Here is a 15,318-nt window from a genome sequence, read left to right on the forward strand (position 1 = left end):
CTTTCCAGTCTTTCCAGCAGCTGCCCGGCACCCGTCTCCGCCCTAAGCCCTCGGGGCTGGCCGTGTTTCAGGCCCACGGGGCAGCGGTGGCGGTGGGGTAGTAAACGACATTCGGTGGAGGAGGGAAGGATCCGCACTTGGAGCCCTGCCGTCCCACCCCTCCGCCGTTACTTCAGAGTGGACCCATCATTCCAAGGTGGGAGGCTGGGTGCTTTTCCTACTTCTTTCTCCAGGTTTCCCTGTTTCTGTGCTTGGGTGCCCTCTAGTGGTGGGGGCTGAACTTTTTATTATTATTATTATTATTTAATATGTATTTTTAATTTATTTTTTACAGAGAGAAAGAGGGAGGGATAGAGAGTTAGAAACATCGATGAGAAAGAATCATCGATCAGCTGCCTCTTGCATACCCCCTACTGGGGATGTGCCTGCAACCAAGGTATATGCCCTTGACTGGAATGGAACCTGGGACCTTTCAGTCCTCAGACTGACACTCTATCCACTGAGCCAAACTGGTTTTGGCTGAACCGATTTTTTTACTCTTCACGCCGCACCTCTTGTAGGCCAGGCCCTGGGTCTGCAGAAAACTAGAAAGCAGAGGAAATGAAACAAAGAAACAAAAATAGAAGCAGCTTTTTATGTACTAGATGGGATGCTACCCCATTCATGAATTGTTAAATAAGGCAAATTAGATCTTTTAAAAATATATTTGCATTGATTTTGGAGTGGAAGGGAGATGGGGGGGAGAGAGAGAGAAACATCAGTGATGAGAGGGAATCATTGATTGGCTGCCTCCTGCAGGCCCTACACTGGGGACTGAGCCACAACCTGGGTGCCCTTGAGTGGAATTGAACCTGGGACCCTTCAGTCCACAGTCCGATTCTTTATCCACTGAGCCAAACTAGCTAAGGCGGACAATTAGATCTCTTTTATTAAAAAAGAAAAAAAATGAAACAAAAATAGGACCCACGGGGCCTGAATGTCCTCCTCGCTGGCTCAGAGGGACCTGGGGTCTGTGCCGCTGTCCTGGCCCCAGGGAACACACGGGCCATTGTAGTCCGCAGTGGCAGCCAGTTCCACTGCGGGGAGGACTCCTGACAGAAGGCCTCAGCCTGGGAGGCAGCTGTGAGTGAGGCTTTCATTCTGAGGTCCGGCAGCTGCCATGGTGAGGCCAGTTTGAGCACTTCAGGTGGGAGGAGGGTTGCTGAACTCTGAATCCCCTCATCCCCCTTCCCTTCTCTCAACTTGTCCCCACCCCCTTTTATCTTATAGCTTTAGCAGTAGTTCCTGTTTTCAGGATTCAGGGGCTAGTGCCCCCAACCTTCCCAGTGGCTGTCACAGCCTGTGGGCCGGAGATCCTGGCTTGGGCGTCTCCCCTGTGGGCACCACCGCACCCCAATTCCTGTTGGGAAGCCTCCTTCCCCAGCCGAAGGCCTGCTAGGGTCTCCCTGGCCAGTATCCGGGGTTGTTTTGGGGACCACGTCCCATCACCAGTCCCTGCTCAGCTCTCAGTCAGTGCTTCCGAAATGTTTGTCCGGTTAAGGTGAGTAAGGGGGGCTGAGACCGGTTTGGCTCAGTGGATAGAGCGTCAGTCTGCAGACTGAAGGTCCCAGGCTCGAGTCCAGTCAAGGGCATGTACCTTGGTTGCGGGCACATCCCCAGTGGAGGGGTGTGCAGGAGGCAGCTGATTGATGTCTCTCTCTCATAGTTGTTTCTAACTCTTTATCCCTCTCTTTTCCTCTCTGTAAAAAAAAAAAAAAAAAAAAAATCAATAAAATAAAGAAGAAGAAAAAAAAAAGATGAGTAAGGAGGCAGTGAGGAGGATTGATGCTCCTCTTGCCTACTCCCTGGTTTGTCTTTAAATTATTCTACTGAATCAATGTTCCGCATTTAATCAAGCTAATTCCCCACTCTCTGGTATAAAAATGAGTCCAATTTGTCCCAGTTTCTTTGTTTTGCCTACAACTGGCAATTAGTTCTCAGGGCTGGCTATAGAAAGATGTTTGGAAGAGGCAGTGACATGGACAGAGGGGCGGGGAAGGAAGGGGGAGGCTGGGACGCCCTGTGTTGGGATGCTCTCTGCTGGGCATGTCTTCCCTGCACAGAGGAGGAAGGAGGGAGCGGGAGGGGCTCCTGTTAGGTCCCTATGGAACTGACAGGGCTCGGCTCCTCTCAGTGGCTTGAAGGCATTCCAAGGCAGCACACAGCCCCACAGAGGCCTCTGAGCTGGGCCTGGAGGCCAAATGGTGGGAAAAGAGGAAAGAGAGGCAGAGACATGGGCTGAGGGAGCAAGAGGACATGAGAACCAGGAAAATGGGGAGGACTGAGGCCCTTGGACAGATGGGAAACTTGGAGGCATGGAGAGAGGGGGAACACAGAGGGAGTTGGGAGCCAGAAATTGTCAAAAGATGGACAGAAATGAGAGAGAGAAAAAGAGAGAGAGGAGAGAGAGAGAGAGAGAAGAGAAGAGAAGAGAAGAGAAGAGAAGAGAAGAGAGGAGGGGAGAGAGGAAATAAAGAGAGAGACCCAGAGAGAGTAGGAGGGAGGGAAGAAGAGAGAGAAATGCTCTGGACAATGGGCATCGGAGGTGAGAGAAACTCCAGGTGAGGGTGCCTCTTGTGGGAGCAGTGCTGTGGAGCTGGGTGGGTGGGAGCCCGCCCAGCCGTCTGGATTTACAGCCCTCAGGATTTGCAGGCTTGTCCAAGGCGACGCCTCCTTCCTTCCCTCCCTGTCTGGGCCTCAGCCCATACCCTGGCCTGGCTGACCAGTTTTCAAACAAGCTGGATCCCAGAGGAGGTAACAAGTGGCCATCCCAGCTCCAGCTGGCAGCCTCTTCTAAATATTTCTCTTTGGCTCAGGGGGAGATATTTATCAGGGTGTTTCTTGGACTGTTTTGAAGGCCAGCTTGGCCTCTGCAGCTCCCTGTGTGCCATTTCTGGGCCCGTTTGGTGTGGGGGTGAGAAGGATGGGCTGGGTGTGATTCCAGGGAATGGGCCAGCCGTGGACTAGCACATCCTCCCTTAGGGAGCACATTTGGGGTAGACCCTAGGTCCACTGGGCTCTGGCAAAATAGGAGGAGATAAAGACTGCCGTTGAGTGAGCACCTCATATGGATACTCCACTTCCATCCCGATAACCTGACCCAGACTTTGTACAGATGACAAAACTACAACGGGCTTAGGTTTCTTGCCCAAGTCAGTGGTGAGCTGGGTTGCAACCCAGTATTTCTTTGTAAACTTCAAAGCCTGTGTTCTTTCAAGGATACGAATCCCAGCTTCTTGCTCTCACACCCTGTGGTAGCCCTGAGAATGGGCCTTGCAGACCTCCTGTTACAGGAGGTGCAATTGGCCAGAGCAGAGCAGCTCTGGCTTTGAAATCCATCCCATGGCCCCCCACAGGCTGATCCCCACCAATGCCTGTGTGCATGGCTGGGAAACTGAGGCAGAACTGTCCCTGGGAGGCCTGAGAGTCCTTTGCTGGTGGACTTGGGCTCAAGGCTTTCCCGATGGCTCTGCAGGAGCTTCCTTAGGCTGCAGGGCCATCCATGGACACCTCTCCCGCTCTCCTCTCAGGTCTCTTGCCTCGTAATCTGCTGGTTCCCTCTCTGTTTCATTCCCACGGGCATATCTCCTACTGAAACCCTTGCACGCTGAATCCTATCGTCAATCTGTTGCTCAGAGAACCCTGGCTGGCACCCTCTTCCACCTCCCAGGTTCCCGGTGCTGCGTGCCCCTCTGGCCCCGCTGGCACAGGGGGGGATGGTGGGCATCATTGCAGAGAGGACTGTGGGGCTTTGGCAAAGCTACCAAACAAATGTGTGTCCTGCTGGTCTGCTGGTCCCTTGTTCTCGATGGGGAATACCCATGTCCTGGCCTGTGTCTGGGGAGAAGATGAAGAGTCCCTACATGGACAGTTCTCCTCCAGGCCTATGCTCAAGGCCATCTGACTCATAAGGAGACCTGCCCATTTAGCTTCCAGTCCATGGTTAGAGACTGCTCTTTGCTCACCAACATTGATTTTCCCCTCCCTCCAGCCGACTCTGTGTCCCAGATGCTCTGGTACTTAGGTCTCTCATTGTGATTAAGTCTTTGCCAGTGGTGTGTATTGGGAAGAAAAGTGTGTTTCTCCTGGGCCTGGGCCTTAAGATGTACTTTCCCCTCTCCCCACACTCTTTCCCCTGCAACCCAACGGTGATCAAGATGATCAGGCCACTGGCTTAGGGGACGGCAAGGAAACATAGTAGAAAGGACCACAGGATCTTGATTGACCGTGTGCAACTGAACAGCCTGCCCATCTGGAATCAGCCTCGGGGACCATTTTTGCACATGAGAGAAACACACATCTCCCTTCTTCCAGCCACCAAGTCATCCCTGGGTCTCTGTGCTATAGCAGCCTCTCGTTACCATAAATACACAGAAGTCGGTACTGGCGGTAGGCTGCCGTCCTGAACCCCTACAGTGTGGGTCATTGGCTTCGTGGTTCCCTGCATATCGGATGGTTCGGATATCACAGGCCGGAGAGGAGGGGAGCCTCATCAGACCGGGGGAGGACAGTTAGCAAAACCATTGTTAGGGTGCTTGGGAAGGCGGATCACATATTGGTCGAGCCTGTAGCTCCAGGAGAAGTGGCCGGAAAGAGCTGGAATGTTAGTGTATGCAGCTGCTGCTCCTTGTGGCTTTCAGCAAATTATTACAGGAAAGACATGAGACGGAAAGGAATAGAGAGGATCTAGAAACGAGGGCCTCGCAGAGATGAGAGCTGCCCCCCCTTTGGAACCCACACCGAAGGTTAGCTTGTGGGCCAGAGCCTTTCTCAGAGGCCACCCAGGAGGCTTAGCCCACGACCCAGTCCCTGAGCGAGATCCGATGGAGGGTGTTGTTTGGCCCCCAGACTTCCTGCTTTAGAACCCTGCCAAGGTCGCCAGGATGAACAGGAAACACAGTAATAAAATCGCCTCAGAACTCCACTGGGAAAACAGCGTGGGGCTGGTCATTGGCACCTGGAACTAGTTAGAAGCCCTCAGACTGGGAATTTCCAAGGAAAGTAGGAACTGGAAACAGTGATTGGTTGTTTGAGCCCCAAGGCAACCCCTAAGGAGGCCAGGCCTTTAGCGCCTGCCTCAGATGTGGTCACAGAGACGGTGAGGAAAGGAGAATCTTCCGGAACCAGGTTGGCTGGACTAGCCAACCAGAGCAAGTCCACCTGGTTGAGGCCAGCTCAACGGGCCTATTGCTATGCACATCTGAATGTTTCCCTTCTGCCATCTCTGATCCTAGTGGGCAGGCAGCAGGAACATTGATATTGTGGGCTGGGCGTGTGGGGACCTTGGGCCAAGTAATAGGTGAAACTGTCTCCTTCACTAGCTTGAAAGGCAGATCTTTGCCTTTGAAGGCTGTAACTCAGGAGAAGCTAGGAAGAGCCAGGTTAGTGAGTGCCGGCTGCTCCTTGTTAGTTGTAGTGACATTCGAAGAAAAATCCTCTGCAAATATTAGCTGGATTTCCAGTGGACATGAAAGGAAGTAGCAAGTATCTGGCCATCTGCTTCTGTCACCCAAACATAGGCGATCAGACACTTGTGACTGAGAGCCTTTCTCAAAGACTGTCCAGCAAGCAAAACATTCACACAAGGGAGGCAGCGCCAAGGCAGAGGTCAGACTTCGGGGGCTGCTCTCTCTTGAGCCTGGTCTCAGAATCACTGCCGTTATAGTACTGCTGGGGGAATGGGTGTGGGAGCCAGGGCGAGGGAGCAAATGCGTGGAGCAGGCTTGAGAATCTGTGAGAAAACAGCAGAGCCTTGTTCTTGAGCTGACAGTAAGCAAATAGTAATTGATCCCTAATGATTCTTCCAAGAATTGTTTTTTTCCCAAAGAAACCATAAAAGCCCCAAAATAGCCCTCCAGGAAGACATATTTTCTGACATCCAGGTCAGATGAGGACAGTAGATAAGGGAGAATCTTCCAGAGGCCAAGGCTCATGCAGCTGTAACCTCCAGGGCTGGGGGCAAGGGCCCTCACCATTCCGGCCTGGGGACCACTGCTTGCTGGCCCGTCTCTCTTCTGAATGGGCATGCTTCTCTGGTCTTGCTTTCCCTGATTTATCATAGCCTACTACTGGTCCCGGGGGTGGCACAAACTGTCCCTTAGCGTACTGGTCATCTGGCCGCAAGGGCCCACATCTGAACCAGGTGGCGAAGCCTGGGCATCCCTGGAACCGGCTGGACATTGCTGTGTCTCCCACATAGTGAGCAGCTAGAGTAGGGGTGTCGAACTCAATCAGAGAAGGGGCCAAAATCTAAAATCCAGCCTAAATCGCGGGCCGAATGGTTTACTGAACAGTCATAAACTGTCATTGTGATGGAAACGCAGCGGAGTGTAGTGATGACAGTGCGGTGCGGGCCACATTGCAAGGCCTGGAGGGACGGATTTGGCCCGCGGGCCTTGTGTTTGACACATGTGAGCTAGAGGGATGGGCTGTGTCAGAGATTGGTTGTGATTCCCAAAATGGATGTGTTCTATCCATTTTCCTAGGCAGGAAGCCAGAACAGTCCCAGCCCACCCCAGTGCTTAGATGTAAGTTTATCCAGTGCCAGGTTTTCTCCCATCAAATGTGACTGCAAGTACTGCTTGCCTCTCCTGGACACAGACCTGAGATTAGGAGTATGTCAGCTCCACACTTTCCCTTCCCGCCTGCCAGGAGCAACCTGGAAATGATGGCAACTTGGCTTCTACCAAGTAGATGGTGACATGGTCTGATATACATGGAGATGATAATCTACAAGGTGGGAGGGACTTGGAGCCCTGAAGGACTGAGTGAGCAGAGCTGTTGGCCGACTGGTCTGTTTCTGGAAAGAAAAGTGAAGTTGTTTCTTTTTTCAGCGACTGTGGGGACGTGGATCTCTTGTTGCAGCAGTGGAACTTGCCTCGCACACTCTCCTTGCTTTTCTGTCCCCAAAACCCCCCAGGAGAGAGATTCCGTGTCCTGCTCACGCTCTTGTTTCCCGCACTGCTGGAACTAGTCCTGCTGAAGGTAGCTGCTGGTCATCTGCTGCACAGATATGCACCTGAACTTCAGCTTGAGCTATTCTAGCCTAACCAGGGAGGGAGAAGCCAGGCTTCAAAACCCACTGACAGCCCATTTGCGGCTATGAATGCTCAGGGAAAAACACTTTCCCGCTGAGCTCATTGCTAAGATTTCCTCGAAGGGTTCAGTGGGGCTGGACTGGTGGGTTTCGCTCCAAGTTTTTCCCTAACCTGGTGTGGAGCGAGTGGGGGAGACTGGAGATCCAGCTTTGTGCAGAGCTGGGTGTTCCATTAACCTTGCACTTGGGATGGGCTCTGGGTTGACTCTTACACTTCTGGTCTCTGTCAATCCATGCGTACCAAGGCCAAGGTCCCCATGATTTGGCAATGCCCTCAGGGGGGAAAGGCTGCCTCCTGCCCTGCCCACCTCTCTGGGTTCCTGATTTCTCTTATTTTTGGGACTTCTGAGTATTCCATACTTTCTTGCCAGATCATTGACTAATGTTTTTAAAATTCTTATTTTAACCAGCTTTTCAAGTTGCTTTTATCATAAAAGTCAGTCAGCACATGCATTCCACTGTTCTGCCTGAAACAGAATCTCTGCCCTCACTTCTCTAAGCCTCTATAACCTCATCTCTAAAATGGGAATAATAACAGAGGCAATCTCAAAACCCCATGAGGATTAGTGAGGTAATACATGCAAACCACTCAAAAGCGTGTTTGGCAGATAGTAGGTGCCTAGCACGTGTTTGGTCTTCTTCCAGTCCCTCCTTCCCCTTTCCCTGTGGTGGGAGGGAGCCCAGGGGCAGTGAATCCCTGTCCCCAGCAAGCTCTGCTGACCCGCAGACCCTGCCAGGACCCCACCTCCAGCCCACACCTCTGCTTCCTGGCGCCAATCCTGGGGGACCAGCTCCTCCGCCTCACAGAGCTTTCACTGTTTCCTCTTGCGCTGGAGAGGGGCCAGAAATGGTGTTTCTGGCTGTCAGCACCCATTCCCAGCAGCCGGAAGCAGCTAGTCTGCAGAGAGAGGCAGCCACCTGGCGGGTCTGCAGATTCTACAGACAGATCCGCCCTCAGCTGTCTCGCCTCCTCCCTCCTCCCATCCCATCCCATCCCATCCCCCCAAAACAGGCTTGGAGTTTCTCTTGATTTTTTTGGATAGCTTTTAATTTTTTCATAATTTTTCGGGAAAATGATACAAAAATAGCACAAAGAACTTCTGAATGTCCTTAACCCAGATTCCCCAAGTGTGTATGTTTTGTATCATTTGCTTTATTATTTAATGTGTTGATTTATCTACCTGTCTACACACACACACACACACACACACACACGCACACACACACACACACACACACGTCATTACTATTATTGTCTGGACCGTATGAGAGATACTTGCAAATAAGGAGCTCCTTTGCTCCTCAGTACCCCTCACCTATATTTTAGGAATATATTCCTAAAAACAGGGATATTGCCTGTCCTATCCAAAGCCAAATTAATTTCCTGAATTATCGAATTCAGGAAATTAATATGAATATAAGACTACCATGTAAACTAGAGACATTCATATTTTTTCAGTTGTTCCGATAATGACCTTTATATACCATGTTTTTTTCTGCTCCAGGGTCCTGTCCAGCCTCCCATGTTGCACTTAGTCGTCAGGTTTCTGATCTGGAAGAGTCCCTCGGTCTGCTTTTGTCTCTCCTGATCTTAACATCTTTGAAGAGTACTCATTAGTAACTTTGTAGAATGTCCCTGAATATGAGTCTGTCTGCTGTTTCTCTGAGATTGAATTCAGGCTCTGCACAGGTGGCAGAAGCACTGTTGTGTCCTTGGTACCTCGGGAGGCACGTGATTGAGTTTGTCCCATCCCTGGGGATGGTAACTTTATATACTTGGTTAAGGTGGTGTCCACCAGGCTCTTCCATAAGGACGTGATTTTCCTCCTTGGAATTAATAAGTATTTTGAAAGGATGTAAATATCCCATTCTTCATCAGACTTTCACCCCATGGTTTTAGCATCCATTGAAAATTCTTGCCTGAATCATTTACTACTATGATATTTGTTTATTGGTGTGTGTGTTTTTTTTAAAATATATTTTATTGATTTCTTACAGAGAGGAAGAGAGAAGGACAGAGAGTTAGAAACATCGATGAGAGAGAATCATCGATCAGCTGCCTCTTGCACACCCCCTACTGGGGATGTGCCTGCAACCAAGGTACATGCCCTTGACCAGAATCAAACCTGGGACCTTTCAGTCCATTGAGCCAAACTGGTTTTGGCCTAATTGGTGTGTTTTTGTTTTTTTTTAAACTCCATTTCCTCGACATTGATTAGTTAGAATTCTTTTTTTCTTTCTTTAATCCTCACCTGAGGATATGTTTTTTAAAAAATTTTAGAGAGAGAGGAAGAGAGAAACTTCTATATGAGAGAGAAACATTGATTGATTGCCTCCCGTAAGTGCCCAACCAGGGATTGAACCTATAACTAAGTATGGGCCCTGACTGGGAATTGAACCTGCAACCTTTTGGTGTACAGGAAAGACACTCCAACCAACGGAGCCACCTGACCAGCACTCATTAGTTGGCATTCTAACATAACAAAGAATCCCCCCATTTTGTTTATTTGTGCATTTATTTATTTATATCAGTATGGAGTCATGAATTCCTTTTTCATTCAACACCTTGTGATTGTTGCTATCATGATTTGTATGGAGGCTCAAATTGTCCCAGACTTGGTCAGTGGGAGCCCAATAACATTAACTAGTCTTCCTGCATCTAAGAGAAGAGCCTGTGTTTGTTTTGCTCATTGTCAATCCTAGATCCTAACATATTTTTAAATGAATGATAGAACTCTTACCTATAAAGCATCAGTAATAATAGTAACTATCATAAGGCTTCACAAGAAGTAAGTGAGCCATTATGTTAAAGTGTTTAGAACACCAGTAGTATTATAGCTAATATTTATTCCCCACTTACTATGTGCCAGGTCCTGCTCTAAAACTTTGACATGTGTTAGTTCATTATACTGATTCTGTGAGATAAGTAAGGTTCTTTCCTTATTCGAGGAAGAGTAAGTGGAGGCTGAGAGAGATGAAACTTCTTGCCCAAGGTCACACAGGCAACATCCAGAGCCTGCATTCTGACCTCTGTGTCATGTTGTCGCCATACACACGTCATGAGAGTGAGACAGATAAACTGATAAGGATACAATGGATACAATGGTTTTGGTAGATTGAGGATGGAAAGACACCAGGGGGACCAGCCTGAGGGATGTCACGCAGATGACAAAGTGCAACACACGGAAGTCCAGACCCATGAATAGTCCTCCACACCCAGCTTTCTGGGTGTCAGCTATTGACCTGCACTGTTCTCTTCTAGCCTCACCTTTCCAAACTCTGTGCTGCCTTCTACCAATCCTGCTACCACTGTGTCCCCTCAACCAGGCTGCACTTTGCTCTGCCAACTGCTCTGGGGATAGCCCTCCCCACTGCTCCTTGGCAGCTCCCTGCCGCTGGGTTATGACTTTGATAATCGACCCCAACTTTTTAGCACTGAAATTGCAAGCTCACAGTTACGTATTTTATTATTCAATTCCTGTCTGTCTACCCTGGTAGACTGCGACATCATATCTGCTGTTGTTGCCATTATGTCTCCTGGTCCAACCTACACTTGATACCATCTCATCCCCTCTTTCATTGACTTGTCCCACAGTCCTGCAAGAGTGACCTGAGCTATAAAGAATGAGGGTACTCTAATGGTTCAAAGAAGGAAAGGGCCTAGTTCTAAAATCCCATTCCAGGCAAAGAGCAGAGCTAGAACCCAGACTCATTTGACCTTTATGAGTTGTGTCCCCACATGCTCTTCACATTAGTGTTTAGATCCCCAGTCCCGTGAAAGTAGTTCTGGGCTTCTAGAAACCCATGCAGATGGACTCTGTGTAGTAACTAATTCTCAGTAAAAGAAAGTTATTGATATTCTTATACTTGATTTTGAGTTTTATATGGTTGAAATGTTTTTGGTGATTCACACCAATACCAGGAGTGGCCTTCTAACCTGTCTCAAACTGATAGCTGTGCTTGACTGTGCAGTTCTGTTGGTGACCAGACAGTCTCATGCCTCCCAGGAAGTATGGACCCACCTGGTAATAGCTGGTGACAGGGTTAAGCCCAGCAGATTAGGAGATATACACTAGGGCACATGTGCCTAGCTGTCACTGACAGGCACAAGAAAGGAGTTTTTGTCTCAGATTTACCAATAGAGCCAAGTAAAGGATAGATCTCAATGAAAGGGGAAAGGGCACGTGTAACCCAAGCAATGAGCCAAGACCAGGGGATAACATCAGGAGCAGGGTTACCATGCCCCAGAATCTTCTGGAAGCTGGTTAAATGTGGACACTTGGCACCCTCAATCATGCTAAATCACTCCTCTAAGAAGCATTTTCTTTTCTTTTTTCCAAGTATGCATTCACCCAAAATGATACTGACATGCACTGGACTTAAGTGATCCTGGATCTTAGAAAAAAGACTTTAGAATGTGACACATGTTCAGTAGCAAAAATACAAGTGAGGACACATATTTTGTGAGATAATCCAACACTGTTTATCCCAGGCAGCTAAGCAATGGTTGTATATGCTCTGCACACAAAATGATTCTGAATGGTAGTTTTAATATGTAAGTGGTCTGTATGTGGACTCCATCTGCATATACATCACACCAATACCAGGAGTGGCCCTTTAAAAAAATGCAGATGCCTTGTTCTTTGGTTGATTTTTATATATGCTGGAAAGAAACTTTGGTATATTTAGCAAAAGTTGGCAAGGTAATGATGCTTAATTAAATACCATCCCCATGTTATTAATAGTCCAAAAAATTTACTTTGGTCTGTCCTCAACCCCAGTGGTGAGGTAGGGCATTTGGATTGCAGTTGATGTAAAAGGGGCTCCCAGGTTGGGAAAGAAAAGAGCAGCATCTTTGAAAGGGAAACAGTGGAGGAGCATTGAGGTGGTTTTAATGAGTGTGGAGGGAGCTCTCTTGAATCTTCACTTAAAGAATGAGGTCTTAACGATAATTCACTCCCCATGTTTCTCTTGTTGTATTTCTTCATTTAGTAAGTGGACCTTTTCATGGCATAACTTTTTATCTTAGTTTTCCTCCAGTGGATATATAAGATCATTATAATATGGGGAGTATGAAAGGAGCCAAAGTATCAAACTATTGAACTGATACCCACTGGAATGAAAGCTCCACTAAAGCAGAAAGTTTTGTCTCTTTGTCTCAGAAAGTTTTATCCTCAGCATTGAGAATAGTACTTGGCAAATGGGAGGTGTTTAATACATATTTAAGGAAAGGCCATTAGGAGATTCCAAAGGCAAAGACTGGAGACCTCCATCGCAAAATATACACGTTCGAATTTAGAGCAAGGATCACACTGATGGTCGGACTTCCTATGGTAGCCAGCTGCAAAGTGTCCTCCAGTTACCAAAAATCCAGGTGTTGGAAGGGTTGGTCTCTTTGGAGGAAGATACCATGCCTTTCTCCTAGCTTCTGGTGGTTTCCAGCAAGCCTTGGTGTTCTTGACACCTAGCTCTAAAATTCATGAGAATGCAAATAAATTTGTTTTTATCTAAATGTCAAGCTAAATTCTTTGGACAGATCCTCCTATCAGTGACAACTTCAAAGGCCAGGTGAAATACTATTTTGTTAAAAGTAAAGAAGAGTAAACAAGATAGGTGTGATAGTTAGGCATTGTGGGCCAAAATCTAGAAGTGAAAACTCAGAGAAGAAAGCCCAGCACTCAAAACTACCTTTGCCCGGAGGTCCTTTGCTAATCCAGCAGAATCAGTTATAAAACTGACAACTCTTCCCCTTTAGGTTGGAACCTCAAGTATCTATAACTGCAGGATAAAAGTAAATAGGAAGCAAGTCAGCCCTTGAGCAGACTTGCAACTCAAGTTTGCTTCACATGGTAACCCAGGGAATCTTAAGCCTTGAACTCAATTAAGGTAGTTTCAGAATGTTGGTACATCCACATGCCCAGAAGAATTAAAGAAAAAAATTTTCTGAAAAAAAAATCTTTTATGAAGAAAATTACTATCAAACTGGTCTCAAATTATTCCTACAACTAATTTTTCATATACAATCTTTGTCATGCATAAGGAATTGTAAAACCATGAGTGAGAACCAACAGAAACAGACCCCTCAAAAACTCAAGATGTTAAAATCATTAGACTGGAGAATAAAAAAATGGATGATTACTGTGTTTAAAGAAATGAACTAGGGGGTTGAAATTATCTGCAATAAATAAGAAACTATAAAAAGTATTATTGATTATGAAAAAAACACAAATAGAATTTTGAGAAAGAAAAAAATATAGTAACTAAACTTGAGTAACTCCATGAGGAGTTTAATTATAGATTAGACACATCAGAATAGGGCATTTGTAAACTCAAGTCAGAATAAAATATCCAGAATTTAACAAGGAAAGAAGAAAAATATAGAAGTAGTCATAAGAAATATAAAAGGTACAGTTAGAAGATCTATTACAAAGGATAGAAAAGAGAGAATTATAAGTATCAGCATCAATTCATAATGTTTTTCTTCTTGTGATATATTTTACCTTAAAAATAAGAACAAAGTTCCTAGTTCTGTCCACTGAAAAGTCTCAAAGCAATGACTAATGCAGTAGTAAGGAGCTCCTCTGGTGCCCGCATTGGGATCTTCATAGACCATTTGTCACTAAAAGTTTCCATGGATTTTGGAAAAATGCACAAGGTGAATCTAAGTTATCTCTTCTCACCAGAAAGTAAAGAAGCTCATAATACTGTGAGGCTCAGTCAGAAGGACTCAGGAGCCAACTTGAATAAGCTGTCATTGCTCATATTTGGAACATCAATAAAGATAACTACAGTAGCTAAAAACACATTAAATCTGTTTAATTGCATAAATATATAATGATTTTACAAAGCTTATTAATCACTTTGGGAGAGACCAAGGAACTGACTTATTTTGGAAATGATAAAAATAGGGAAAGAATTAATTATGGTGCCTTTACTATATATATAAACTGTGCTTCAAGATTACCAAATGATCGATGAAGGCAGTTACTCTTTGCAGAAGTTTTCCTGCTAATTAATGAAGACTGTCAGCATTAGAATGTCACCATTTTCCAACCTCTAATGAATTTATGGATCTAGACCTTAATTATCAGTCTCTATCTACATCCCCAGAGAGAAACAAAGACATTGTATGCTTCCTGATGGAGGAATGCCACCTTACCTATGAAGTAGTCTTATCAAATAATTGAAACTCAACTTGAAGTCTCCAAATCCAATCATGAATTAAAAAGTACAGAAAACCGAGTGGTGTGTTAAATGACATAGAGTGATACAATCAGCAAAAAATCAGATTGTTTCTTCATTAATAACAACAATAAAATGCAAGAAAGAGAAAAGGCGGAGGGAAAATCTATAGAAAGAGGAGAAATTTAATTGACAAAGTAACCAATAGCAATATAAAGAATTCATTTGCATTCCTTTCCAAATAAGTAAACTGTAAGAACAAAAATTGGGGAAATGTGAACACCAATAAAATACACGATGATATAAGGAGTTTTTTTTTGTTTTGTTTTTTCCTCCCAACTGTTTTCTTTTTCTGGTTTTATTGAGGTGTAATCCTATATAATAAAAGCCCAGCACCCATAAAGGCAGAATGACTAGAACGACTGACCAGTCACTATGAGGTGCACTGCCAACCTCTTGGTCCTTTTTCCCGACTCTCAGGCTCCCATTGCCTGATGGCTCAGGCTAGACCTAGGGACTGTACCCACACATGGACGAATTCATGCTCCGAGCCTCTAGTTGACATACAACATTGTATTAATTATATTAGTTTAAGGTGTACAACATAATGATTTGGTATATATAGACATTACAAGATGATTACTGCAATAAATTTAGTTAACATCTATCACTGATAAATTTTTGTTGGATGATGTGGAAGTGTTTAAAAGGGAGTCCCCTTCTTTTAAGATATTTATACTAAAATACTTACAGATGAAATGGCATGATGTTTGCTGCTAAGTAACTTAGGGAGAGGGGATGTGGGTGGGGAGACCAGGAAAACAGGACTGTCCACGAGATGGTAATTGCTGAAGCTTGTCATGGGTAATGGGGCTCATTATACTGGTTTCTTTTATTTTGCCTAAATTTTTCATAATAAAAAGTGTTAAAAGAATAAAGTCAAAAAATATTTTTTCCCCAGGAAAAAAGAACTTTGTAGCCATTGAAATTCAAAGGAATTT

At 45.9% G+C, this 15,318-nt stretch overlaps 1 protein-coding gene across 1 annotated transcript in view; it reads left to right on the forward strand.

The window, feature by feature from the left end:
* The window catches only part of LOC118713574 (probable inactive 1-aminocyclopropane-1-carboxylate synthase-like protein 2), a 95,839-nt gene that overhangs the window by 34,547 nt on the left and 45,974 nt on the right, over nt 1-15,318 (forward strand). The gene's annotated exons all lie outside the window — the stretch shown is intronic.

The sequence above is a fragment of the Pipistrellus kuhlii genome, unplaced genomic scaffold (assembly GCF_014108245.1).
Source record: "Pipistrellus kuhlii isolate mPipKuh1 unplaced genomic scaffold, mPipKuh1.p scaffold_m20_p_9, whole genome shotgun sequence".
In the NCBI taxonomy this organism is placed as follows: domain Eukaryota; kingdom Metazoa; phylum Chordata; class Mammalia; order Chiroptera; family Vespertilionidae; genus Pipistrellus; species Pipistrellus kuhlii.